The sequence below is a fragment of the Centrocercus urophasianus genome, unplaced genomic scaffold (genome assembly GCF_019232065.1).
Source record: "Centrocercus urophasianus isolate 14NV4802_14NV808 unplaced genomic scaffold, USGS_Curo_1.0 seq_13, whole genome shotgun sequence".
NCBI classification, from domain to species: Eukaryota; Metazoa; Chordata; class Aves; order Galliformes; family Phasianidae; genus Centrocercus; species Centrocercus urophasianus.
In genome coordinates this window covers 17,986,819-18,014,566 of record NW_024884475.1, presented here as the reverse complement: position 1 = coordinate 18,014,566, position 27,748 = coordinate 17,986,819, and the positions used below count along the sequence as shown (strand labels likewise).

The 27,748-nt window shown below is 36.0% G+C and overlaps 1 pseudogene; it reads right to left on the bottom strand.

Moving 5' to 3' along the window:
• Positions 1 to 12,321: 12,321 nt before the first annotated feature.
• Positions 12,322 to 27,440, bottom strand: LOC122156754 (annotated as a pseudogene).
• Between the last annotated feature and the right edge of the window lie 308 nt (positions 27,441 to 27,748).

The window sequence follows — 27,748 nt, the reverse complement described above, 5'->3', positions numbered from 1 at the left end:
TAAGGCTTAGAAAGATTTAAAACACAGTTTTTAACTTATAAAATGTTTCCTTCAGTCTTTTGTAAATTTAGTTGTTTCTTCCTAAAAGATAGTTGATTACATAGGAGCTCTTATAACAGTCTTATTCCTGAACCCTTTATTACTATGTTTTTCTTTTAGATAAAATTTTAGCTTCACTTAACATGAATGGTGTGACAAAATAATAACAAAACTTTCGGGGAAAGAAGCTTATAATCTTGTGCTTTCATACAGCTAAAAACTTCGGGGAAGGTAAACACGAAATGCTTCTGCAGTATAAAAAAGGACACCTTTTAGGAAGCTCAACATCAAACACATTTTAATCACTGTTGATACCTATGTACAAATAAATGTGTAATGGTGACACAGAAAATTACTTATATTAAAAAAAAGCCTACACCAAATCTTTTCTGCTATGTGAATTCAGTAGTAAAAATAACAGAGTAAAGTATAAAGAACTTATTAAGGAGAGGGTTACTCTTATCTGTAGGTAAATTTATATCATGAGCCATTCTCGTTTTGAACTAAGGTGTAATGAAAAGAAGACTAAAAAATAATTGCAAGTTTTGATAATGTTAAGAAGTGCCAATATGAAATTTGTTTGTAGACCACTGAATGAGCTACATCTGTAAAAATATAGCAATCCACCTGGCAGGTCCTTCAAAGTCATTTGTCTAAAAAACACCTCTCAGTTTTCAGACTACACTATATGTTCTACTGCTTTTTTTTTTTTTTTTAAACTGAAAACTTTTTGATTCTTTACCATGTTATTTTTCTTTGAGTCTTTCTTTGTTTTTTTTTTTCTTTCCTTTTTTATAAAACCAGGAAAACTCTTTATTTTTCATGTATTTCAGTACTTTCCCGTCCTTATTATATTTTTTTATGTCAGTGTACTCGGTATACTTTAAGAAGCTATCTTTAGAGATGTTAAACAGCTGCAGTTCTCAATGATTTCTGTTCAGAAGGAATATTGCAGAAGTATACGTAATCTGTTCTTCCTGTCATTGCTTTGGGAGGGAAAAGTGATGTGAAGACAGTTAAATTACTCTTCATATGTAAGAGATTGATTATAAAAGATGTGCCAAATGCTTTTAAGGCTCTACAGTATACCACTGAATATGACTGAATTTCAGGTACGTTATAAGAATTTTAAATTTCTATGTCATATCCACTTTGGAGAGATGCACTTACAGACTGAAAGTTGAAAAGTTGGAAGATTTGAGTTTTTGTGGTGTTTTTTTTTTGTTTGGTTTTTTTTTTTGTTTGTTTGTTTTTGGTTTTTTTTTTTTTATTTTTTTTCCTTCTTAAGTCTACTTTGGTGGAAGACAAACAAAAAAACCAGCAGGTAAATAGATGAGCCTTCTCATGGTTCAGCATCCAGATGGAGATGAGCGGGATCACACAGGTGTCTGTACTGGGACTGGTGCTCTTTATTATCTTTGTCAGTGACATTGACAGTGGGATGAAATACACTTTCAGCAAGTTTGTATCGACACACTTAAGAGAAGGATGTCATCCAGAGAGACCTTGAAAGGCTTATGCCCAGGTGAACCTCAATGAGGCTCAACAAAGAGAAATGAAAGGTCTTGCACTTGGATAACAGAAATCCCCGCTGTCAATACAAGCTTGGGGATGAAAGGATTGAGCACAGCTCTGCTGAAAAGAACTTGTATGGACCTGATAGCAGCCTTTCAGTATGTAAGGAAGAGACAGACTACTTAGCAGAGTTTGTTTCGATATAACTAGGGGAAATGGTTTCAAGCAATAAGGGTGGAGAGTTAGATTGAACATAAGAAAAAAAGATTTTACAATAATGATAGTGAAGCACTGGCACAACTTGCTCAGAGAGGTGGTGGATGCCCTGTACGTAGAGACACTCGAGCTCAGGCTGGTTCAGGCTCTATGCAACCTGATACAGCTGTAGATGTCCCTGTTCACTGCCGGGAAGTTAGACTAGATGGCTTTTAAAGGTTGCTACTAACTGAGATGATTCTATGATACTAAGTATCTCCTCTTCCTTAAAGTTCTCACATATTTTATGTATTTTATCCATGCAGATTTAGAGACTTCCATGGCAAACGGTAGCTTGTTCTTCGTATGTTTTTTGTTTGTTGGTTGGTTTTTGTTAATCTGTTTCCTAAGTATTTCTCAACATGAGAGGAAAAAAAAGTTTTGTGAAGGACAGTGTCTTTGGGCAACTACTAGCCATTGATGCAGCAATACATATTTCCTCAGAATTATAGTTTACTGATTTTTTTTTTTTTCCAGTTTTACTTTACTAAACATCATATTTCATTGCAATGCACATTTTGACAATTGCATAAGACTGACAGGTGAAGAAACTATACAAAACACGCAAGTTATTGTAGAAGGAGGTACCAAGGTCTCCGAAAATACATTTAAATTGTCACACTCAGAAGGTGTTAATAGTTCAGGGAGGGCAGTTAAACCGTAGGAAATGAATGCCTGAAGCAGACTAAGTTGAGAGAAGATTTTGAAATAAAAATTTAAATCCCTTCTTAGTGCTTTTAGTTAGAAGTGTAAAATAGTCTTCACATTAAGTAATTAATACTGTACAAATAACCAACTGTAAAGGTCTCTTTAACATTTTCGAAATAGTCTTGCACAGATCAAAATGATTTCCCCCATCACCTCCATTCTCTTTCAAGGAGAGGTTGTGGTGGAAATACTTATTGAACCCCTTAAGGTTCCATTCACCTGAAAAGTAGCGTGACCTTCTGTACAGAGCAAGTCTATAACAAAGCAGCAGGTGGTGTCTCTGGCGCTTTGACCTGCAAATTGCTTTGAGCTGCAAGGTTACTTGGCATGCAAAGTACACTTGTGGTATATTGACGCAGGCCAGCCTGGACCTGGTGAGGGAAATGGGAAAACAGAGTGCCTTGTAGAAAATTGAATACGTGGACTTTTTACTGACATAGTTTAAAGAAACTCTTAAGGAAACCAGAAACGAGCTATAGCAACTGCTATGATATTTTTACTGTAGTGTGCTCTGGTCTCAAAAAAAAAAAAAATTCCTGTAGGAGTGGAGACGTCCATTGCTTTTTGAGTACTCTGCATTGAATTGCCTGAACACCAAACATTACCAAAAGGGAAACAAAATACCTCACACAACTTTTTCAGATTACTTAGGTGTAGGATTGTTGCAGCTGCATGACCTGGTTATGTGCAGAAGTTAAACTTTTAAACTTCATTTAAAGGAACTTTACCAAGTTCCAAGAGTACTATATAAGTAACTTTTATAGAGTATCTTATTAATGTATAGCTTTGAAAATAATGGAAAATAAATCTGTTGGATTTGTTTCCCAGCATTATTATTTTTGTCCTTGTACTAATTCTCAGATGGATTTTGTAGCTCTTACAAAAGGAAAAAAAAGTTTAAATTTATTGTTATATCTCAACTGTTTGAATTTATCTCACTGGAAATAAGGATAAATAAATATCATATTAATTTTGACCCTTTAAATATTCATACTTAAGCCACTACTTGGAATCACAGTATTTATTCATTTTTTTTTATTGCACATCATTATTATTATCAGATGGAACTCCCTGGTCCTTATCGGGGGAAGGAATATATAGAAAACAATATTATTAAAAAAAAAAAAAAAAAAAAAAAAAAAAAAAAACTGATCATAGCGATGCAGGAGATGTAGACAAAGGTAGAACATAGGAGAAAAGAAATATCATTGCTGGTTGTGCACAACAACAACAATCACTTTACTTTCTTATTGTTTTAATAGGTTGTTTTCTTGCTGTTTACATGTCAAATTTAGTACCATTGAAAATATGAGAGAAGGGAATTAATGTTGTAGGGGATTTAAAAAAAAAAAATTCAATGGTATAGGTATAAAAAAACATTTAACTTATTAATTGCTAAAAATACCAAAGATAAGGTACCAAGAATTTTCTCTTAAGGAGAAAACAAATTGATGTTAATTAATTATCTCAATTTTTCTAACTATGGTGCTCCACTTGGTAATAAAGAAAGAGCCTAATAGGATAACTCAGAGCAATTTCCTAGGTTGTGTTTTTTATTTGGTATTATTCAACAGATTTTTCAAATATGTTTCAGAAAATATTTTCTTTACATGCAAGCATTTTTGTTCAAGAAAGTTGTATTATTCAACGCTTTGATATTTCTGACCACAGACTAGAAACAGTACATTAAGTACATATTAAAAAAAGAAACCTTCAGTTTCCTATGGCTGGAAGCTGTGGACCTTTCTAATCATGAGATCCACTGCTGTATGAAGTGAGAGAGGGTTAATTGATCAATATTCAAGTTTAGGTAACCCCTGAAACACATTTTCCTAGTATACTCAGTTCAGTGCAAGCCATGTTCTTTTGTATTTTAGTCTGAAATCTTTTATTTTTAAGAGGAACTGGGTATTCTATAAACTCAGAAGGCTTTACTTCAAAGAAAGATGTTTCCTATTGTTCAGGCGTTACTCTACCATTTTATTCTTCTTGGATTCTTGTTTATTTGTTTTAGACTTATTCCTGTGAAGAAAGATTTTTTTTCAAGTAAAAAAAAAAAAGCTTTATTTTTAGGATGTGAAACAGAAGCATACTAACATTTCAAAGTGGAGTTGTTTTATTGAGAAAGTAAGATATTTTTACATATTAAAAATATAGCTGTTTTAAAGGAGGGAAGCTAAAGCTATTCATTGAGTTCTGTTAATTTCATTGACAAGTCTAATGTGCTTCTGTTTTAGTAGCTTTATTTTTTAAAATAATTTTAAACAAAAATAAAAAGTGAGTCGTGTGTATTTGTAATTATTAATGTACAGTGTTCATGTTCATGTGTAATGTTCATGCTCATGTGCTTACTGCTTCAGTATTGCTTGTCAACCTAATTCAAAAATAAATGTTCCCATTCTCTTTCAAGAATGGGAATGTTCCCGTTCTCTTTGAAGAATATGTATCATACATTACTACAGTACATAAATGATTTATACATTCTTCTCAATCATAAATTATTAATTAAATATTCAAATAATTTTAGATTGTTTTATGTTTCATTGTCTTTTTTTGTTTGTTTCTTTATTTTTCAATTCAGTATTAAAACAATTGCAAGGACCTAAGATAGAAAAGATTTGTTTGGAAAAGCAATAGATGGAAATGTAATATAATAGCCCTAACAGCAAAACAAATTACTGTTCTCCTCTTTGTCTGTTCTATATTTGTTATTGTTTGCGAAACTGCATTGGATTTACAGTAAGCACTGATTTTGTATCTTTAATGGTTTATTTAATTCTTTTAATTGTATCTAGAGCATTAGCCAGATTTAAATCTTTCTCTCTTAATAGGTTTTCTTCTCTCTCTAGGCTTGAAGTTATTTGTCTTTTCAGATATTTAAATATGAATCATTCTGTGTGCCAGTGAACTAGAAGTCCGCATAGAGATAAATTCCTGCAAAGCAGTTTCCTCCTTATCATTTGGTTCTCAGGGGTTTTGCTTTCCAAAGGCAATAACAGTTGCTGCCAAAATATTTGTCCCCAGTCCAAGTATTTATCAACTGCAGCAAATGTTTTATCCAAAGCTGTAAAATTAGGGAGAGCATTTGATATGGTTGGTAAGTTATAGAAGGTCCTTTCTTGATCCAAACTCCAAAAAGCTCAGCAGAACTAAAAGTGGCAGAAATCCCACATAAATGACCTCAATTATGTGAAAAATCAATTAATGAATTCCCAGGCCTAGTATCACTGTGGAATAAGAAAGTTCATAGCCATTTAATGGAAATTCCTCTGTTTACACCTTTCAGTGATTTTACTACTGTTGCATATAATCAGGCTAAAAAGAGCAAAAAATGGTAAAATTTAGAATGTATATTTACACTGCATAAAATGCTGTACATATGTTCTTAGAAATGCTAATATAATGTATATAATGGTTATTCATGATTATGTATGTTTCCAAAATTAAATCAAGATGAATATGTTATTGTAGCTCTTAGTACGTGTATTAGCAGTGTGGATGGTCTAGACTGATGTGTGACAAAGCACAGCATCTTAGGAATTAAATCATCTCACAGATTTATGGTCTTGATCTTTATCTCTCAGAGCTCATGGTCATAGACATTGCTATACTTTTCTGTTTAGATGGATGGAAGCTCTGCTACAAAGTCTTTTTGAATTGTTGGAAGTGTGATTTTAAGTAAGAGTGAGAGAAAAGAGTATTTTTCATAATGGAGGGTTCCCGAGGGAGCCCATATCACCGTGATGAAAGTAAGTTTGATATACTGGTAATAGGTAACAAACTACTTCATTTCTAATTTCATCATGTGACTATTATGTCTCCCCAGGTTATATTTAGAAGCTAATTTTACCTTTTAAAAATCTTTCAGGAAGAGCAAATTATTTAATCTCAGAAGATCATTAATGTTATCTACCTCAAATGGCAGAGAAAAATTCATGGGAATTTTAGTTAATAGGAGGGTAAATACATTGTCATCAGCATATTAAATATATCTAAAAATAATGCTTAGTTTTTCAAGGAATTTAATAAGACTTATTTAATATAGTCTGATTCTCTAGTTGGACTGCTTCACTGTAAAAGAGTGGATTGCTAAGCACAGCACAGGTTGAGCTTGAAATATGAAATGTAGTCTCCATTCGTAATTTGATGATTATTGCTATTTTTAGTAAATAGGATTAAAGCATCTGTCTGGCTCTAAATTTCAGCATCTGTGGAAGGTTTCTTGTGCTTTGTCATTCGGTAAAAGGCCTTGGCAATGATCTCTGACTGCTTCATTTATTACTGTAACACTTTGTACTGCATTTTGAATTGTTATGAAGATGCAGACTACTTTGATTTCGGTGGGTAGTGTTACACATTGTCTGCAATGTCTTTGTGGTAATAATCTTCTTTCTAAGATACGTGGAAGGTCTAAGTAAAAAAAAGAAAAGGCTTGGAGCAGGCCTCAGTCTCTAAATAAAGATGCATGCTTTTTCAACAAAAACTGAAAAGCCTATATGATGTTCTTTTGCTGGTTAGCTTACAACAGAGCTCAGAATTTCTAAATTACAAAAGAGAAACTTGTGCACTACAGCACTGACTGATAATGAAATTCCTAATATGTTCCCTCTTCAGAAAAATAAAGAATTTCTTACAACTTAATTGACTTTGTCACCTTTTTAAGCTTCTCTACAGACTGCTTTTTAAACCTTGAAAGTTTGCCTGCAGGCTACTACAGAGAAGAATGTTCTTTGTATATTGCATACCACAGAAAAATACATATATTTTATAAATGTATAATGCGGCATTTTGTAATGAGGTGAACATTTAGAAATATCATACCAGTAATGGTTGAAAGTGCCAGAAGGTTACAGATATGGGAATTTAAATTCATTAACCTTGAAGAAATCTATTTTCAGTCTGTCATTAGTTTCAAAGGACAGTCATTATAATTTTCAATAATACAAAGAGCCTTTTCATTTGGGAATTTCAAGGGGTTCGTATGTGTGGTAAAAAGATCTCCATTCACTGCTTGTCCTTGAGTACTGGTCTTGTGAAAACTTACATGCTCATGAAGCATTAGGTGTTTGCATGATCTAAAAGTTTGCCAGAGCAAGCAACTAATACTAATCAACGTATATGAAAGAGATAGTAGGATGAAAATGATGCTTAAATATTAAGCATCTCTGCAATTTTTAGTGACATATAGTACCTAAAACTTTGATTAATATTTTTGTCTTTGATAGTAGCTAATGGTTTGCTCATTTGGATTTACATTAGTGGTAGTATTTTCTAAGGAACTTTCAAAGATGGTTAATTTTTTTCTTAAAACTAAACAAAACAAAGCAACTACAACAATCAAAAACAACCACAAAATCTTCATTCTTAAGTAATTCGTATCAAACTATTGCAGAGACAATCTTTCTGTGTGACTTACAATTCCTAAGAAATCAAAGGCATGATAAATGTTCCAGGAGTGAGGAACACTAAATTTACTTCCTATGTCTGGAACAGGAAGAACAAAAAGTGTGCAGAGATCTTTTAGTGAATTGCAGAATTGTAGAATGATTTAGATTGGAAAAGACTCATGAAATTGAGTCCAACTGTCAATAATAAATCTTTTCATATTCTGTCATTTTCTTGATGCTGGGTAGATGATAGAACATAAAGAACTAGGTAAAGTTGATTTTGAGGTTCACCAGCGTACAAAATTCAGAACCAGCTTAAGAACTATTGAATAAGACTCAGTTCAAATGAAAATGGAATTGCAAAGTTTAACAGATAGGAAAGTATTTTATTCCAGAATAAAAGCCAAACCGTAGAAGAACCTAAGATTTCTTTTATTAACCTTTAATACAAGGCACGCGAAAGTATTCTGAGTAAAAAGAAATAGTGGAGTAACTTCTATATTAGCTTATTTAGGTGTTGAAGATAAAATATTAAGTAGTTTTTGAGAAGTCTCTAGTTTTCTGTGGATGCTGGGAAAGCATGAATAAAGTTATTAAATAGTTTTTAATGTTTTTGACCAGAACATCATTGTAAGACATGACATGATGTAGCATACCCCGTCCCACAAAATAATGTATAAGAACAGTAATTATAAAGGAGTGAAAGATTTCTTCCCAACGTTGCTATTGCAAGAATATGATTAGTCTCAGAGCAAGAGTATATCCTGCCTTTCACCACTGTACCTGAGATTTCTGTAAAGAAATCTATCCTGTGCCTATTAATTCAAAGCATTCAAAAGGAGACCATCTATTTTTTTTTTTTAGTTTAAAGGTAAACTATCTCAAATTAGCCACGCATAAAACCATTGTTTTTTGATCTTTTTGAATTTTAACTTTATTTTTTCTTTTCCTTTACATTTGTAACAGTGCACCATAGCTCTTCTCGCTGTAATTTACCTTAGATGATATAAAAACACAGGACTGCTCTTGGAATGAGTCCAGAGAAGAACCACTAAGATCAGAGGGCTGGAGCACCTCTCCTATGAAGAAAGGTGGAGAGAACTGGACTTGTTTAGCGTAGAGAAGAAAAGGCTCCAGGGTGACCTCATTGTGGCCTTCCAAAACTTGAAGGGAGCATATCAATAGTAGGTGCAACGGCTGTTTACAAGGGTGGATAGTGATAGGACAAGGAAGAATGCTTTTAAACTGAGACAGGGGAGGTTTAGGTTAGATATTAGGAGGAAGTTTTTCACACTAGAACAGGTTGTCCAAGGAGGTTGTGGATGCTCCATCCCTGGAGACATTCCAAGCTAGGCTGGATATGGCTCTGGGCAGCCTGGTCTGGTAGCTGGCTATCCTGCCTGTGGCAGGAGGGTTGAAATAGATGATCATGGTGGTCCTTTTCAATCCAAGTCATTTTATGATTCTGTGACTGGGACAATCATGCTGGATAGTGTGGTGTTATGATATAGTGCCAGTTATTGTGAGAAATTATCATGTAATCTCTTTTGGGAAAAAAATAAAAAACCCCACTACCACCAACAACAACAGCAAAAAGAACAATTAAACAAAATAATCTTCAAATTAGCTAGCTTTTGATTTTCCTACTCAGTATTTTCAGAACTTGACTATAATGTTTGCTAAATGTTATCTAATTTCTAAGCTACATTTAATTATGAGCAATACATGTCAATTTATTCTTGTTCTAGTGCAGCTCTTCCAAAATTGTTCTTCTCTCAATCTTGCTTTTGTCTCCTCAATACAGAGAACAGTTAACCCTCTAAGACTTTTGCAAAAGCTACATTAGGAATTCTCCAAATATTCCAAAATGTGATTTGCTTAGCTTTATCTGGCTTATGTGACCTAAGTAGAGAAGTAAACTGCAGAAAAATTCACCATGGTCCTGTGAGCTGACTGATCAATATCTAGAGCTGAGATCTGTTTCACCTTGTTTAATCTTTCTGGATATGTTTTCTGTAATGATTGTTTTGTTAGGAAAGGACACAGAGTGAATGGATGTGCTTCTGTTCTTGAGGCGAGTACAAGGATGAAGTCACAGATCTTCAAATTCAGAATAGGTTCATTGCCCTGGAAGAAGATGAGGAAAAATATATCTACATAGGTTGCCGTAGATAGCCATTCGAGTCTGAAATACAAATCAAAGCAAGCAGCCAGTAGATAGAGATTCCTCCCTGTGAGGAATGGAAGAACCCTTGCCAAATGCATGGATTCTGTCTATGGAGACATTGCTGAGGATAATCCAACATTACTGTAATATGCTGCTGTCCATCCATCTAAAGCAGGAAGAACAAAGATTAACCACATCACAAATGACTACGCAGCTTTGTGAGTGAGGATGGAAGATATGAGAGCTTAGGTAAGTGTCTCTTTTATTTTCCTTTTCCTTCTTTATCATATATCTGGAGTAGGAACCTAGCCACAAATACCTCAACAGAAAGTGTGTGTTAAATGATTTATTAATATTCAACAATAGTATCATAATTTACTATTGATGAATGGTGAGAAAGTAATATATATGGGTAATTATTGAATATTCTGCTTGTTGAGTACGTGGTAATCATAAGTGCCTAAGACTGGATGCTGTGTTGATAATGTCAGGAATGTGCTTTATACAAAAAGAAAAGAAAAGCAGTAAAGATACGAGAAAGAATACAGATTTAGAGAACTGTAGTAACACAAAAGGAGGTACATGTTGTCATCATTTGTGAGGAGGATGGATTCCTTTTTAACCTCATCTGATTTATATTCTCTCCTAATTTGCTGAGTGTGGGTGCCCACTTGAAGTTATGTGTACTCCACTCAAGGTTACGTGGTTTGATTTGTAAGTTTTACTAAGGACATGATATTGCCATTTCACATATTTAACATATAAAAATGACTTAAAATCTCTATCTAGCTCTCTGTGTGACAGCCGACTCCTCAGAAAAAAATCTCTCAGTCAGAACTTAAAGCTATGAAATTACCTGTGTGCCTTCAATTGCATATACCATTAACAACAAGGACCTGTCAAGAGTCAGTGTCGGGACAAATAGTGCTCAGTATCTTAATCAATAATCCAGACAATGACATAGATTTCACCCTGTAAATATTACTTTATAAGGAGTGTGGTTAATATGCCAGATATCAGAGCTGCAGTTCAGAGGGAATTGAAAAAAATGTGACAACTGGGACAAGAGCAGTCTATTTAATTTCAGCAAGTAGTGTGTCAAACTTCTGCATGTTGGACAAAATAAGTACTGTGCATCAGCACAGCTTAGAACACTAACTGGCTAAATAGCTGTGTGCCGTGCATATAGTTATAATTCCCTCTTATCGTCTGCTGTCTTCCATTCCTTGAAGTTTAGAGATTATGTCAGCTACCAGTATAATCTTTGTGTAATCCTCCTAGAAAAAAAGCGTGGTGAACTTACTTCAGCAGAACTAGCTCTAGGCAAAATGCATCAAAAGCATCCTGAAGCTTTTGTTGCATTTTTTGCTTCTACTGATTTTGGAATATATATGATCTCACAAGAGATGGCTCTTCTTCATTGCATGGCTTCAATTGTTAGTGGAGATCTTGGCCTAATCTCAGTTTGGGGTAATTTCAAAGAATTCTTATCAAAATATAAATGCCTGCAGTAAATCTGTAAAACCAGTAGCCTGATTCAAAGACCACAGAAAGAAACGCATAGGAACTAGAGTAAATTATGTTCCATGTTAGTGTCAATTCATTATTTACATACATAGATTGGTTAGTCAATCTGTAGCAGGATCAAGATGTATTTATATATGCTCTTATGCAAAGGGAGGAACATACCCGGTTTGAGAAACTATGACACAAAACCAAAATAATCAAATTATATCTGTGTGATATCTTAGAAGTGAAATAACAAATGCATGACTTTCAACAGAAATATTTCTTCTGGTTTTCTGATCTGAATGAGTTTAGTCCTTTTAGCTGAGTGATGATATTCTTCTGAAGAGGGCTGGTGATTGATGTACACTGATCTGTATCAGTGAACAGGATAAAAACAAGCAAATTGTTTTCTAGTGTGACTAAACCTCAGTCAGATATCTACTAATGTATAAAACATTATGGGAAGTTCTGTGCTTTGTTTCTCAAGAGACCTTGGAAATCACAGGTATCATGAAAGTTAACAGAAGAGTGAGTTCCCAGTATGGCACATGAAAAGGTCTAACACACTGTGAAAACAAAGTAACGCTTGTTGATAGACCAGTCATTATATAATCTTCATGTTTGCTGTCAGTGCTATGGGATATCTGTTGCTAGCATAGAAACATAGAATGTCTTGGGTTGGAAGAAAAGTTAAAGAACATCTAGTTCCAATCCCCCTACTATGGACAGGATTGCCAACCACTAGATAAGGCTTCTCAGGGCTCCATCCGACCTGGCCTTGAACACCTCCAGGGATGGGGCACCCACAGCTTCGCTGGGCGGCCTGTGCCAGTGTTTCAGCACCCTCATAGTGAAGAATTTCCACCTGACATTTAACCTGAATCTCCCCTCTTTTAGTTTAAAGCCTTTTCTTCTTGTCATATCACTATCATACAGTGTAAAGAGTTGGTCTCTGCCTTCTGATTATAAGCTCCCTTCAAGCACTGAAAGGAGTGCAGTAAATGATTTTTCCCTATGTTTGACCATATAAAGATCAATGTATAGAAACTTGAATTCTAGTCTTTCACAGTTTTCCAGTAGTATCATGTGCTGTGACCTGCTCCATCTTTCCACTGAGTTTGACTCTGGGGACACTTCACGATATTTTCTGATGTAAACTGTCTCCTTAGCACAGTAATATGAGAACAAATCAGGGGATGCTGCAGAAGAGGTCAGAAAAACAAACCTGTCAGTTCTTAAGTATCTGTGAAGATAAAGCACATTAGCTTTCTGCTTAATATCATCCTTCCCACAGACAAGAGCAGGGTTCCCCAGTTCAAGAAAGACAGGGAACCGCTGGAGAAAGTCCAACGGAAGGCTACAAAGGTGATTAACGGCCTGGAGCATCTCCTTATGAGAAAGTCTGAGAAACTTGGGACTGCTCAGCCTTGAAGAGAGAAGATTAAGAAGGGATCCTATGAACACTTATGAGTATACACAGGGCATATCTCACGAGGGTTGGGTCAGGCTCTTTTTGTTCTGCCCAGCGAACAAATAAAGGGCAGCAGGCACAAACTCAAACATAGGAAGTTGCATACAAACATGAGGAAAACCTTAACTTTGAGGGTGACAGAGTACTGAAACAGACTGCCCAGAGAGGCTGTGGTCACTTTTTCTGCACATACTCAAAACCCGCCTGGATGTTTTCTTGTACAACCTACTGTAGGTAAGATGTTTTCTCAGCAGGGTTGAACTAGATAATCTCCAGAGGTCCCTTTCAATCCTTACATTCTGCAATTCTGTGATTCTAGTGTCCTAAAGTTGATTTAGACTAAATCAACATGTAGTATGTGGAGACTTTCTTCAAAAGCTAATTACTACAGCCATCCAGATTGTATGTGCAGACACAGAAAACTGACTTAATTCTGGAGCTTATACCGCTTTTCTTCTAATTCCTAATTTTCTAGTGTTGTCATGTCTTTCTTTCCCTAGCCTGCTCACCACTATAAGAGTTGTAAATGATGCTTGAGTTTGTGTGTTTGGTTGCTTGCTTTTTTATTTTAAAGGTTGTTTAGACTTCGTGCAGCCTGATTCTAAGGTCAAGGCTTTTGGAAATAGGTGTAAACTGTGTTGTCAAGCTACTTCTGTAGTGAATAAGTAAGTACTGTGCATCCTTCAGAGAAATGTCATATTTTTTGATTCTCTATTGATTGACGACTTCACTGATTTACAATAAAGAATCAGGCAATCTGTAGGTATTTGATTAAAAATTAAAAAGATTTCCGAACAAAAGAAAAATGAAGAGAAATAATAATAATAATAAAGAAACCTCCTTTGTTTACTTTCATTTTTGCAGGGAGTTGTTTATTTCTTTTAATGGTGAGGATAAAAAAGCCTCCTGCAGAGCATGTAGTGCTAGCACATGTATGTAACTGTGCTAAATGAAGATGAAGTAGAAGGAATTAATTAGAAATAGTCAGGATGAAAATGTGCCTCTGAGCTAGTAATACATGCTTGGCTATGCAAATTAACCAGTAGAATATTACAATGGTTTTTGTTAAGTTTTGGAAAATAGAAGATTGTGAACCATTTTGGAGAGGTCACTTGTGAATGAGATATTTGAAGGGAAAAAAATTGTACAACCATTTCTTAATAACCATTTCTTTCCTCTTTCTTTGCAAAGAGTACTTTTCAGTTTCAGACCATTGAACATTGACATACAGATATGCAAAAATATGTCGAAAGATTACACATGTATTGGAAGTGTAAACACATTTGAAAGGATGCAGTTTTAATGGTATATTGGCTCTTTATTTATTTTGCACTTTTGAATAACACAGTTCCTTTAAAAAAAGTATAATTTTCTCCTTCCTTATAGACTTATATATACTTAGTGCATGCAATCGAATTCTTCACACTTCGAGGGGAAGGAGTAAATGTGAAAATAAAACAAGAAAGTGCTGTATATTAAACAAATTTGAAGAATCTTCTCCATTGAAAAAAAATTTAAAAGCTTTAGAGCTTTACAGTGACAGACCTCATAGGCCCCACAGCCTGTGTGAAATTGGATTCAGTGTGATTATTTCTGGGCAATAATTCAGAGCAAATAGCATCAAGAAAGGCTTGCATAAATCCTGACAGAAAAAGTGGATTTAAATCAAACTAATAGGTTGCAAAACATATGAAATATGCTTTGTACTGTGCCTTGGAGACACATGGCCAAATCCATATTCAGAAAGTAAAAACAAACCAGTATGATTTGAAGAATAAATTACTTGTCAGCGTGATCTTTTAAAATGCCAGAATTTAATGCAAAAATATAATCCTAACATTTATTGCAGCAAAAATAAATGTCAACATATTAGACTTAACTGGCTAAGCCTTGTGGTAGCATTTCTACAAAGTGAAAGGAACATGACAAGTTGTATTTCACACTCATTAGAATAAGATTTAGTCTTCTTTATCATAAGCAGTAGATTTAAACACTTTATTTTCATTTACTTCACTGTATTGAGAAAAACATTGACTCAGATAAATGTAATACCATATATTCTTTTCTCTGGAGCTATCAATCAATTTTAGAAGCTAAATATGTAATATGACAACACTAGAGCTTTCTAGCAGAATATAAAATATAACATTAAATGTTTGTGACATATCGCAGACACTACTTAGAATAGCACCTACTATGTCTAGAACATAGTAAAAGTTACTGTATTTGCTATTAGCTACCACAGATATACTGTCAGAAACATTTAAGTACGTATTACTATAGAAAAGGACATTGAGAGCAACTTTTGACTGCAGACAATAATTACTCTAATACTCGGTGGTCGGACTAGATGATCTTGCAGGTCGTTTCCAACCTTGTGATTCTGTGATTCTGTGTGATTCTCTAAATACTCCTTAAACTTTGATATTGTGCAACACCTATGAGTTCCTCTCCTTTCATTATTTATGACATTATTTATATTTTGCAACTTATATTCTTATAAATTATCCTTTCATTACTAAAATAATTATGAAATGTTAGCATCACTGAGTCTGTTTTCTAACCCTTGTTTTCACAGGGCATCATCCAAATTCTCTGGAAATGTATACAGTCCTTCCTGTTATAGCAGTGGCAGCATAACTTCTAATTCGCTGCCTCACAGGGTTAAAATCTTTAGCTGATCTTTTTAATAATAAAAAAATATTTATTCAAATCTTTTATATAATCATAGAATGGTTTGGGTTGAAAGGTGCCTTTAAGACCACCTACTTCCAGTCCCACTGCTATGGGCAGAGACATGTCGCTCTACACGAGGTTGCTCAAAGTCCCTTCCAGGGACTTTATTATACTTTATGTATCCATCTAGATATTAAATATTAAGACATCATAATAATAACTGCATTAAATAATTATACAAAATAAAATTGTGAAAAATATTTTATAATTGAAATTATTCTAGTTGCGTTTTATGGAGGTCTTGTTTTTTGTTATTTTTAATGCTAAAACTTCTAATAATTTTTGAAAGGACAATAGCAGAAACAAAAATGTTTACAGACTGAAGAGGGTCCAAAGAAGATCCACTAAGATGATCAGATGGCTGTCATGTGGCCTGTCATGTGAATAGAGGTTGAGAGAATGTATTTATACAGTCTAGAGAAAAGAAAGCTCAGGGGAGATCTTATCTCTGTGCTCTGTTATTAAAGGTTGACTACAGAGAAGATGAAAACTCCTTTTTAACAGGGAGCCACATGGAAAACAAGAGACAATGGGTGAAAGTTGCATCAGGAGATATTCTGCCAGGAAAAAAAAGGAAATTTTTGATTGTAAGATTCTACTTGAGACTATCCCAAGATTCTACTTGAGACTTCAAGGTTCAGCTAGGCAAGTTGTTAGACAATCTTCATTTATCATGAAAGGTTGGAACAGATGCTCTCCGAGGTTCCTTCCATTCTGGGATTTTCTATTATTTCTATGAAATGAAAGAACCTGCTGGAGCTTCTCATCTTTCTCACTCCAGGAGTGGCAGCGAAGCAATGCTCCATCTGCCAGAACTTCCAAGGCTCACTGCTGTGTCCAACTGGTGCTGCTGCTGCTTGTCATGGCAGAGCTCTCCGTGAAGCCTAACCCAGGAGCTGTGGGACCTAACTAGTTTGCCAGAGTGAATAAAGAGAAGTTGCATAGGGAAATTGTTTTTTTTTTTTTTTTTTAATTTTATTTTATCATACTAATGATATGTTTAAAAAAATATGTATAGACTTTCTGGTACTTGTAGGCAGAAAAGGCTGTTACAAAATAAGTGCTAGGTGTAGTGAAAAGCATTTAAAATTTAGGAAACTATCTAGTACAAAACGTTGCTGATAACTGCTTTGGCATTTGGCAGTGGTCAGCTTTTGTTCTCAAGCATTTTAATAGATTTCACAGCCAACAAAACTTTCCCTTGGAATACATCTGCTAAAATGGGCGCAGTGATTGACATAATTACTTTTTTCTTCATGGGGAGGCTTTAACACTCTTACATGTAAATGCCTCCCTTTCTCCTACTATAAATATATTTCACCATTTGTGCTTCTGACAAACAGTATGTATGCACCATCAGTGAAAGCATCTTTTTTAAAGGTCTGACATTACAAACCTAAAACTTTCTAGCATAAATTACACACAGCAACTATATGACATAACAATATATGTTAAACACTCAGTGTCTTAGTAAGTTAAGGACATGAGTATTATTTTATGTGAATGACAAAATGTACAATTACACATTTTAACTTTTAAATATGTGCTGTGAAAATGAGTTGCTACATATACGGATAACTGCATTTAAATTCAAAACTAGTTAGCGCTTTTGATAAGTAAGGCTCCCAAATGTTTAAGTACTGCACTGTTTTATATAAATAAGAAGAATGAGAAAAAATGTAATTACATACATTAAACATATGCTGCAGTAAAAAAGCGGTAAGTTATAATGTGCTTTTTTTTTTTGAGGAAACCAAACTTTTCTTATTTCCATAGAATTTTCGTATCATTCAGTTTACAGACACTTGAAGACATTTGCTGACCTAAAACTTGTAGCCAGTCAAAAACTTTGAAAGATTTCTTTATTTCAGTTTCTCATGTATCACAGACTGTATATACTTCTGCTCAAATACTTTTGTAGGTTACATGAAAAATTCTGCTTTCTCTTCCTCTCCAAAACATACCCATTATATTCTTATCTGCTCATAAAACATTCAGTAACACAAACAGAATGTTCAGGTAGTAATATACTATGTTATGTTTCATCTGGTTTGTAAAGAAGCTTTTTTATTTTGATTTATGTTTGGTTGCCCCCTGCTGTTTGATAAAGCTCTATTTGTTTATTTATTTATTTATAGTCAACATCTCTATTTTCTTCATTAGTGGAAAAGATGTTGGATTTGAAACCATCTTCTGCTATGGTTATCAATACATTTAAACTATTAAGGCAAGGCTGACTATTGAAGAAAATGCATTCAAGTGTATTTCCTGCCTTATAATCAATGTTGAAAAATGATAATTTCATTTTCATAGCCAATATCTTTTTCATTTTTATTTACTATCTTGGGACAGAATACCTCAGATGTCCTTGAGAAATGAAAGCTTTCCTTGAATACACAGCTATTCTATTCCTTATTGCTCAAGAAAGATTCTTTTTTGGGTTAACTTATTCATTTAGATAATCTCATCACTTATCTGAACAGAATTCTGTGTTTCTCAAAACAGTTATCTACTTGAAGGGTATGATTTTTTTCTTGTGGATGTTATAAAGGCATCTTGTACAAGTTATACTTGTTTGTTCATAAGGAGAAATTGAAGAGGGAAGGTACAAAATATCTACAAGAGTTCTCCTGTGGTATCTGATACGACAAGTATGGAATGCATCCATAAGCAGGAAATCCATGCGAAGGATTGGATAGTACCTTGTGAAGTATTCCATTCTTTAAAGATCTATACTGCTAGGGAACGCTCTGCTGTATCAGTATTTTTATGAATGACTTAGATACCTGGGTTATAATAGCCAACCTTGGCTCAAAAACTTCCAGACATCACAAAATCACGACAGTGTTTTTGGGGGAATTTGGGGCTGCAATTATATGGTTGTTTTATGAACTGACAACTTTTAGGTCTCTACCTATACAAAGTATAGTCTGAAGGCTGAGGCTAGTAATGTCTGGTTTATTTCAGCTGATATACTTGGCTGAATTAAAAAATCTGGTATCTGGTTGTACCAAACTGAGAAATCATGTCTTAAATTTTCATTGAGATATCAATTCACATTGCATTTGTCAGAGATAAGCAAAGAACATGGCCAATTAATTAGCTCAAGTGATTTTGATGACATGGTCGTTTGTCCGAGTCCTGAAGCTGTTTAGTAAATATTCTTATAGTGGAGAGAACTGGTATTCCCAAGCTAGATTAGATATTCTGTAGATATTCTGTGTTGCATCAGTATGGACATATTTCTATACAAGCTAATGTGCTTTAAGAAAGAAGTAGCTACAGATAGAGCCAAAAATATATTTCCCTGCTTCCAGGGAATCCAGGGAATGAACAAGAATCAGAAGTGTTTTTTTTTTTTTCTTTTGAAACAGATGAACTTCTATCAGTTTATACCCTAGGAGAGTGATGAACTAGATTAATTACTCAAATAATTAGTAATCCCTCACATGGCCAGCCATGTATGAATGTCCAGTCTTCAAAAATGAGGAAAGAAGCTCAAGACAGACAAAAAAACAAAACAGAAACAAAAACAAAACAAAAAAAAAAAACCAACACAAACAAAAACAGTAAGCTTTGGAAGAGAAGAGAGAAGGAGAAGAATAAGTGTTTTGTCTGATGGAAGACTATAGGAACATATTGGTAGTGGATGAATTATGAATATAGACTTTGGAGAAATAGGAAGGAGACTCAGAATTTGAGAGAGAAAGGAAAAAGCTAACCATGCGTATAGAGGAGTCACTTACATCCTTAGGAACGGAGAAATAAATCATAGCCCAAGGACTAAAGCTAGAGCCATTGATAACAGTGCTATTATACAGATAATGAATCTGTTTCTTTTTCCTGTAACCCATCTCTTCAGACATCCATGTCTTCATATTCCAGCTTTGTTTGCAAACTCACCCCACTGGATCTAAAACTCATATCCTTAAAAAAAAAACTTCCACAATTTTTGGTCTCGTTTGCTTTTGCTTTGATTTTCCTGCAACAGAGCACAATGTGTTATTTTTCCTGTGTTTGTTTAAAATATTTTTTAAATGAATTATTACCAAGGAAAAGTTTGTTTGCAACCTTGTCAGAATCTGGAGATTGTTGCTTGCAAAGCTTGAAAGGACAAATTATCTGTGTTATTTAGATAGAAAAATTTTGCTTGTTTTTACAAATCAATGATGTTGCTATTTTTCCCTTAACACTCTCTTTGCAGCATTTATTGTTTTGACATTTCTTGCCTCTTAGTTTAGAGTTCTGGAATTTATTTATGCAAGTATTTAGTGGTATAACTATTGGCACTAGAAACTTAACAAACTTGCATAAAGCTTTCCTTTTGGTTTATTTATTTGCAATTTACAAATGAACATCATGCTACATGCCCTGAGATAGGTGTGCTTTTCCATATTTGAGATAATTTTTCCATTAAGATACCTTCTCAGTAAATCTATGACACACAGCTGTAATTTTCTATCCTGGACATTCTGAATCAGCTTTCACGGAATTGCACTTATATTTTTTATTACTTTACTGGCAGAGAGACAAACAAAATTCCCTCATTTTCTCCACTGATTCATAGGATACATATTTTTTTCAAAGAATGTTGCAATAGCTTACAGTTAATAGAAGTTTCTTCTGTATTTTCAAGAGTACAATGAAAGCAGAGTGAATTTCTAGGATACTAATTACTTCTGAGAAAGAACTTGCTTTTAAGTAAGTTCTAAGAAAAATTACTTCTAAATCACAAAGTAGAGAAATTATACTTTCAAACCTCACCATAAAATTAAAATAAAAAATAAATAAAGGTAAATAATGAGAAAAAGAAATCCTCAAGTCTTGTTTTTCAATGAAAACTAGGCATTAAGACTTACAAAGACCAGAGCTTAGAATTATAGACCAGCTACTGGCGAAGAAATGTACCTTCCATGATTTTTAAATATTCAAAACTAACTGCCTTCCAGATTATTTCTTTTGTCTAGGTCTTCTCAGGTTTGGTCATGCCATGATCCCACATCGGCTGGAATACAGTTTAACAATCTAATGCATCCTTGATAAACTCTTTTTCTGGAAAAATGAAGAATCCAAATTAAATATAAGGAAGTCCAGGACTGCCTTTTTTTTTTTTTTTTTTTTTTTTTTTCCTTAAGCGTCATCTAATAAAAAAATAAGAAATGTGTTAGAAATGTTTAAGTCTTTCAAAACGTGTGTTAGAAACGTGTAAATCTTTCAAAACATGTTAGATTTCCTGTCTGATTTTCTTCCCTAGCAACTTCACAGCTTTCCTATTTTCTTAGGAAAGATCTATTTGCATCATTTTAACATCCTAATATTTCTCTTTTGCCTTTAGTAAGGCTTTGAGTCTGTCTGAAGAGTTGTATATCTTATCTTTACATGCTAACTTGCTGTTACTGTTTTAATTAATTCTATTTGATAGTGTAAGAATCATAGAACTTTCCCTTCAACCACTACACAGAAACTAGAAAGATCCAATATTTGTTAAATCTGAGGCAAAACTGTGTAGGCTTACTATCCATTCACAGTTCTATGTGACACACTATGAAGATTATAGATTAGTTTTGTAGATATAAAGGAATATGAGCAACACGTTTTCTTTGATAGTAGCTCAAAAATATTCCTATTTTCTAACATACTGTCTTGAATGAAGTAGAAAGGCTTCCTAGTTTCTATAGAAATGGAATAGTTAATTGGCAAAACAGATTCTGTATTTGTTTCATTTCTTTCAGCTACATTTTGCAGCTACATTTTGCATTAAGCATGAGGTTCAATAATCTCTGACAAAGCCAATTGTAACAGGATATTGGGTTGCTCGTGGAAACAATAACAAAGGCTGCTTTTGGAATGCAACTTGGTAGAATATTTAATTATCAAAATAATTGTACAAGAATGCTTGTTATGTACTTATGAGGCATAAGGCCATATCTAGAATATTTATAAGCATACATGACCTATTCTTCTCAAAGCAGAAACTACATACAAATATTTGTATTATATAAATGTGTCAAAAAAGCTTGATGCTGTACAATGATAAACAGTAGTCTAGGCATGTTATATTTGGTATTGCCAATTAGGAAGTTTTGTAGTTTATTCCTATTATTTGTGGTAGAAAATTTAGACATTTCACTAAGACAAACAGAAATAAAAACAGCTCACCGTAGTGACAAGTTTGACATGCTAGGTTGAGAATACACTCCAGCCAAGTCCGAAAGGGGTCTGTGTTAATGTCGGTTAATTTACACCTTTATTTGGAAAGTAGAACTTTAATATAATTAGAGATGTGTCAGTGCAAAAGAGTTTTCAGATTAAAATTTCACAAGACCAGCAAAATATGCCAGCTGGAATATAGCAATGAGTATATCTTGAGAAAAGCTCTATTTTATTTAGGTGACAAATCCAGCACACCTTGTATCTTGATAAAATGAGACAAAAAAGCAAACATGCAATATTATTTTGGCTTTCTAAAAATTCTGCTCTAGACCTTGGCTCTAATCTCTTAAGAAAACTGGGCAATTATTGAGAAATAGTTTAGGTTTTAACAGATCATAATATATTCAACAATATGGAAAAAAAAGAACCAGTGAAAATACATTGTTAGTGGTGATATTAAAGAGAAATAGTCACATAAAATCCCACAGAAAGTTGAATAGAGTAACATTTTATTTCTAAAATGGATTCAAGCCTGTGGTTAACCATAAGTTATATTTACACAGGAGAAAAATAATCAACCTTCTCTGCATAATTGGAGAAGAAAATATTGCATGATCTATTTGTCTATTTTGTTCTTGCCTCCAGATATTTCAGTTCTCCAAAAAAGAGACTATTTTCACTTGTAGAAATTTAAAAAATATACATTATTCCAAACTCAATATTGCCTCGTCCATATGCTTTTTTCTTTTATTCTATTTTATTTGTTTCTTTTTTTTTTTTTCTCCTCATCTATATGAGAAAAGTAGGGATATGACCCAGTACAAGAAAGACAGAGCTGTTGGAGAGGGTCCACAGAAGAGCCACAAAGATGATTAGGGGACTGGAGCACCTCCCCTATGAAGACAGGCTGAGGGAGCTGGGCTTGTTCAGCCTGGAGAAAAGATGGCTGCGGGGTGACCTCATTGCAGCCTTTCAGTAACCAAAAGGGAGCCTACAAACAGGAGGGAATCAACTCTTTGAAAAGGTTGATAACTGCAGGACAAGGGGAAATGGTTTTAAGTTGAGGGAGGGAAGATTTAGGTTGGATGTCAGGGGGGAAGTTCTTCACTATGAGAGTGGTGAGGTACTAGAACAGGCTGGCTGGAGAGGTTATGGACGCCCCGTCCCTGGTGGTGTTCAAGGCCAGACTGAAGGGGGCCCTGGGCAGCCTGGTCTACTATTAAATGGGGATGTTGGTGGCCCTGCAGGGGGGTTGGAGAGTCATGACCCTTGAGGTCCCTTCCAACCCTGGCCATTCTGTGACTCTGTGAGAAGTGAAAAACTGCAATAAACCAGTCCCACCTCAAAAGACAAAAATTTTGAGGGAGAATGATTCCCTACTTAGGGATAGTCTTCTCTGGATGACAGGTAGATATTCCAGATGTTCAAATTTAACTCAGTGAGTTTGGTCTTAAACTAAATTCAAGGTTAAGGTTTAAAAGTCCATATGAACTAGATTAGTGTTTAAACCTTTGCTAGACTCTCTTTGTAATATTTCCAGCAGTGGAAAAGGTGAATGCTAGCAATATTTGAATCAGAATGCTGTATGAAATCTAGGCATCAAGTTAGAAGATGGAAGTCTTTTCAGAAATCTCTGCTTCTTTAAGGTTTACATGATTATTATTTTTTTAAGTTTCTCTTTTGTGTTGTTTGTTTATGCGTTTGACAGAGGTTATGTCTCAATCTGGGGTGGAATTTTGTTATTGATGTTTATTCTGGATTTGGAGTGGAACCCTGATTGATCTCTTTTTCTGGAATGTGTACTAAACAGACAGCCATATTGTGTGTGCCAAAAAAAGGAAGGATATTTGCATACTTTACATAGATATATAAAAGTATATATATATATATATACACGTATATGTGTAAGGTCTGTATGTATGTAGGTCTGAAGACATATTATAGATATATATAGGTATTTTCCTGTGTGTATAGACTCATGTAAAGTAATGAAACGTGGTTTCTATATAAATATAATAAAGCATGTAATAAATAATGAGAAAGCCAGGCAGCTGAATAGTGTTTCTCATTATGTTCACCATTCAGTGCATAATTCTAACATGCATTTCTGTATGGTGTCAAAGGTCTACCCTTAGTGGAGAAATATTGTATTCATAAGATTCTCTTTTTAGCATTATATTATATGAAGTTTTTCTATGTCTTCTCTGCATTATAAAATAATATTGATACAGAAACTGGCACAAGCTTTTTGCAAATTCATTGCAAGAGTGAGAAATAGGCTTCATGATGGTCTCATTCCTATGTCTATATTCTTTAAACTGCTAGTTGCACAGATCACTGGTTATACCCATTGGTTACATTTGCTATTATTCAAGAAAATTTCTCATAGGTGGGACACAGTATCCATCTGGACAAAGATAACATAGATAGGATTTGCTAAAGTTTGTTTTTAGATTACTTGACTGGCAAAGATACTGTGACAGACTGTTTTCTTTCCATGTGATTTTAGCAACTGAAGGTCATGGAATCATAGAATCATAGAATCACAAGGTTGGAAACAACCTGTAAGATCATCTAGTCCAACTGTCTTCTCATTACCATTTCTATCACAAGCTACTAAATCATATCTCGCAGCTCCTCATCCAGACATCTCTTGAACACTGCCAGGGACAGCGACTCCACCACCTCCCTAGGCAGCCATTCCAGTGTCTGACCACTCTGAGAGAAAAAGTTTTTCCTCATGTCTAATCTAAACCTCCTCTGATATAACTTGCAGCCATTTCCTCGGGTCCTGTTTGTTGCCCTGAGAGAAGAGGCCAAACCCCTCTTCACCACAACCTCCCTTCAGGAGGTTGTAGAGTGCAATGAGGTCTCCCTTGAGCATCCTCTTCTCCAGACTGAACAATCCCAGCTCCCTCAGCCACTCCTCATAGGACTTGTGCTCCAGACCCCTCACCAGTTTCATTGCCCTTCTATGGACACGCTTCAGGGCCTCAGTGTCTTTTCATGTAGTGAAGGGCCCAAAACTGAACACAGTACTCGAGGTGCGGCCTCACCAGTGCTGAGTAGAGGGGGATGATCACCTCCCTGCTCCTGCTGGCCACACTATTTCTAATGCAGGCCAGGATGCCGTGGCCCTCTTGGCCACCTGAGCACACTGTTGGCTCATGTTCAGCTGAGCATCAACCAACACCCCCAGTCCCTTTCCTCTTCACAGTCATCCAGCCACTTGTCCCCAGGCTTATAGCGCTGCATGGGGTTGTGGCCAAAGTGCAGGACACAACACTTGACCTTGTTGAACATCATCCCATTCATTTCAGCCCAGCAATCCAGCTTATCTAAATCCCTCTGAAGGGCCTCCCTACCTTCAGGCAGATCTACACCACCACCCAACTCGGTGTCATCTGCAAACTTACTGAGGGTACACTCAATCCCCTCATCTAGGTCATCAGTAAAGATATTAAACAAGATGGGCCCCAGTACTGACCCCTGGGGGACACCACTTGAAATGGGTTACCTGCTGGACTTAACTCCATTAACCACTCCCCATTGGGCACTAGCCAGTTTCTTACCCAAAGGAATGTATACCTGTCCAGGCCACGGGCAGCCAGTTTCCCCAGAAGAAGCCTGTGTAGGATAGATTTGTAATAAACTGGTTGGACTGACATACGAACCATTGTTTCTTAATCTCATGCTGGGTATACAGATATTAAAAGAACCTCATCTCCCTCCTATAAATTGGAGTGAGACAGCCTGTGAGAGACCGTGTCAAAGGCTTTGCTGAAGTCTAGGTAGACTACATCAACAGCCCTTTCCTCATCTACCAGTCTGGTCACCCAGTCATGGAAGGAGATGGGTTGGCCAAGCACGACCTGCCATTCATGAATCCGTGCTGGCTGGGCCTGATCCCCTGGACACCACGCATGTGCTGTGCAATCTCACCCAAGTTTATTTGCTCTATTACTTTCCCCGGTACTGAGGTCAGGCTAACAGGCCTGTAGTTCCCCGGATCCTCCTTACGGCTCTTCTCGAAGATGGGAGTCACATCAGCGAGCCTCCAGTCCTCTGGGACCTCTCCAGTTAACCAGGAGCACTGATAGATGGCCGAGAGGGACTCGGCAATAACCCCCACCAGCTCCCTCAGCACCGGAGGGTGTAGCCCACGCGGTCCAATGGACTTGTGACAGCCCAGATGGAGGAGAAGCTCTCTGACTGTCTCCACCTGAATCACTGGGGGTCTATTCTGAGTAGCATCCCAGACTTTCAGATTGGGACATAAAATGCCCAGAGGATAACTGGTCTGGCTGTTAAAGGCAGAGGTAAAGAAGGCATTGAGGACCTCAGCCTCTCCTTGTCCTCAGTGGCCACAATCCTTGCTGCATCAAGTATAGGATGAAAATTATCCTTGGTTCTTCTTTTGCTGTTGATACATTTATAAAAGGATTTTTTATTGTTTTTTAAAGTAGTGGCCAATCTGAGTTCAAGTTGGGCTTTTGCCTTCCTAACTTCCTCCCTGCATACCTTAGCTACTTCCTTGTAATCTCCCCAAGTAGCCTGTTCCTTCTTCAAGAGGATGTAGACTCTCTTTTTCTCCCTGAGTCTCAACAGTAGTTCCCGTCTCATCCACACCAGTCGTCTACCCCTATGGCTCGCCTTACGGCACTCAGGGACAGCCTGTTCTTGTGCCTTTAAGATTTCCATCTTGAGGAGCATCCAGGCTTCCTGGACCCCTTTACCCTTGAGAAGCGACTCTGAAGGGACCCGTGCTACAAACGCCCTGAACAGATCAAAGTCCACCCTCTGGAAGTTCAAGAAAGCAGTTTTGCTGGTCATCTCCAAGAATAGAGAATTTTACAATTCCATGGTCACTCTGCCCAAGACGGTCCCCAACCTTCATTTCTCCCACCAATCCTTCTCTGTTAGCGAAGACCAGGTCTAGCAGGGCACCACCCCTGGTAGGCTCTCCTACCAGTTGCATAAGGAAGCTATCTTCCACACAGTCTAGAAACCTCCTGGACTGCTTCCTCTGTGCTGTATTATATTTCCAACATATATCAGAGAAGTTGAAGTCTCCCAGGAGTACAAGTGCTGGCAATCGCGTGACTCCTGCGAGCTGCTCATAGAATGCTTCGTCCAACTCTTCATCTTCATTTGGTGGTCTGTAACAGACCCCCACCAATATGTTCCCTCTGATCCTTACCCATAGACACTCAACTCTGTCATTCCCAACCCCAAGCTCTTCAACATCAAAACAGTCTTTAATATAAAGGGCCACACCACCACCTCATCTATCTTTCCTCATCTATCCCTTTTGAAGGTCTTACAGCTATCTATCACAGCACTCCAGTCATGGGAGTGGTCCCACTATGTTTTGGTAATAGCAACAAGGTCATAATTTGCCTGACTCACAATCGCTTTCAATCTTCCTGCTTGTTGCACATGCTGCGTGCTTGGTAAAGATGCACTTCAGTCGAGTCATCTGCCTCACCTCCAGCGTCATACCCCTAGGCTCATCTCTTCTGAGGCCTGTTTTGTCCCCTTCCCCCTTTGTAGCTAGTTTAAAGCTCTTTCAATAAGCCCTGCTAGCTCCTGTGCTAGTATTTGTTACCCCCTTTGAGATAGGTGGGTTCCACGACAATAGGCCAGGGGCCGAGTAAACTGCCCCATGATCAAAGAACCCAAAGTTTCTGGCTTGACACCAGCCTCCAAGCCAATAATTCATTGCTCGTTCTTTCTGATCCTGCCCAGTATCTCTTACTGCCCCTGAAGGTATAGAGCAGATCACTTGAGCTCCTGCTCCTTGAACTA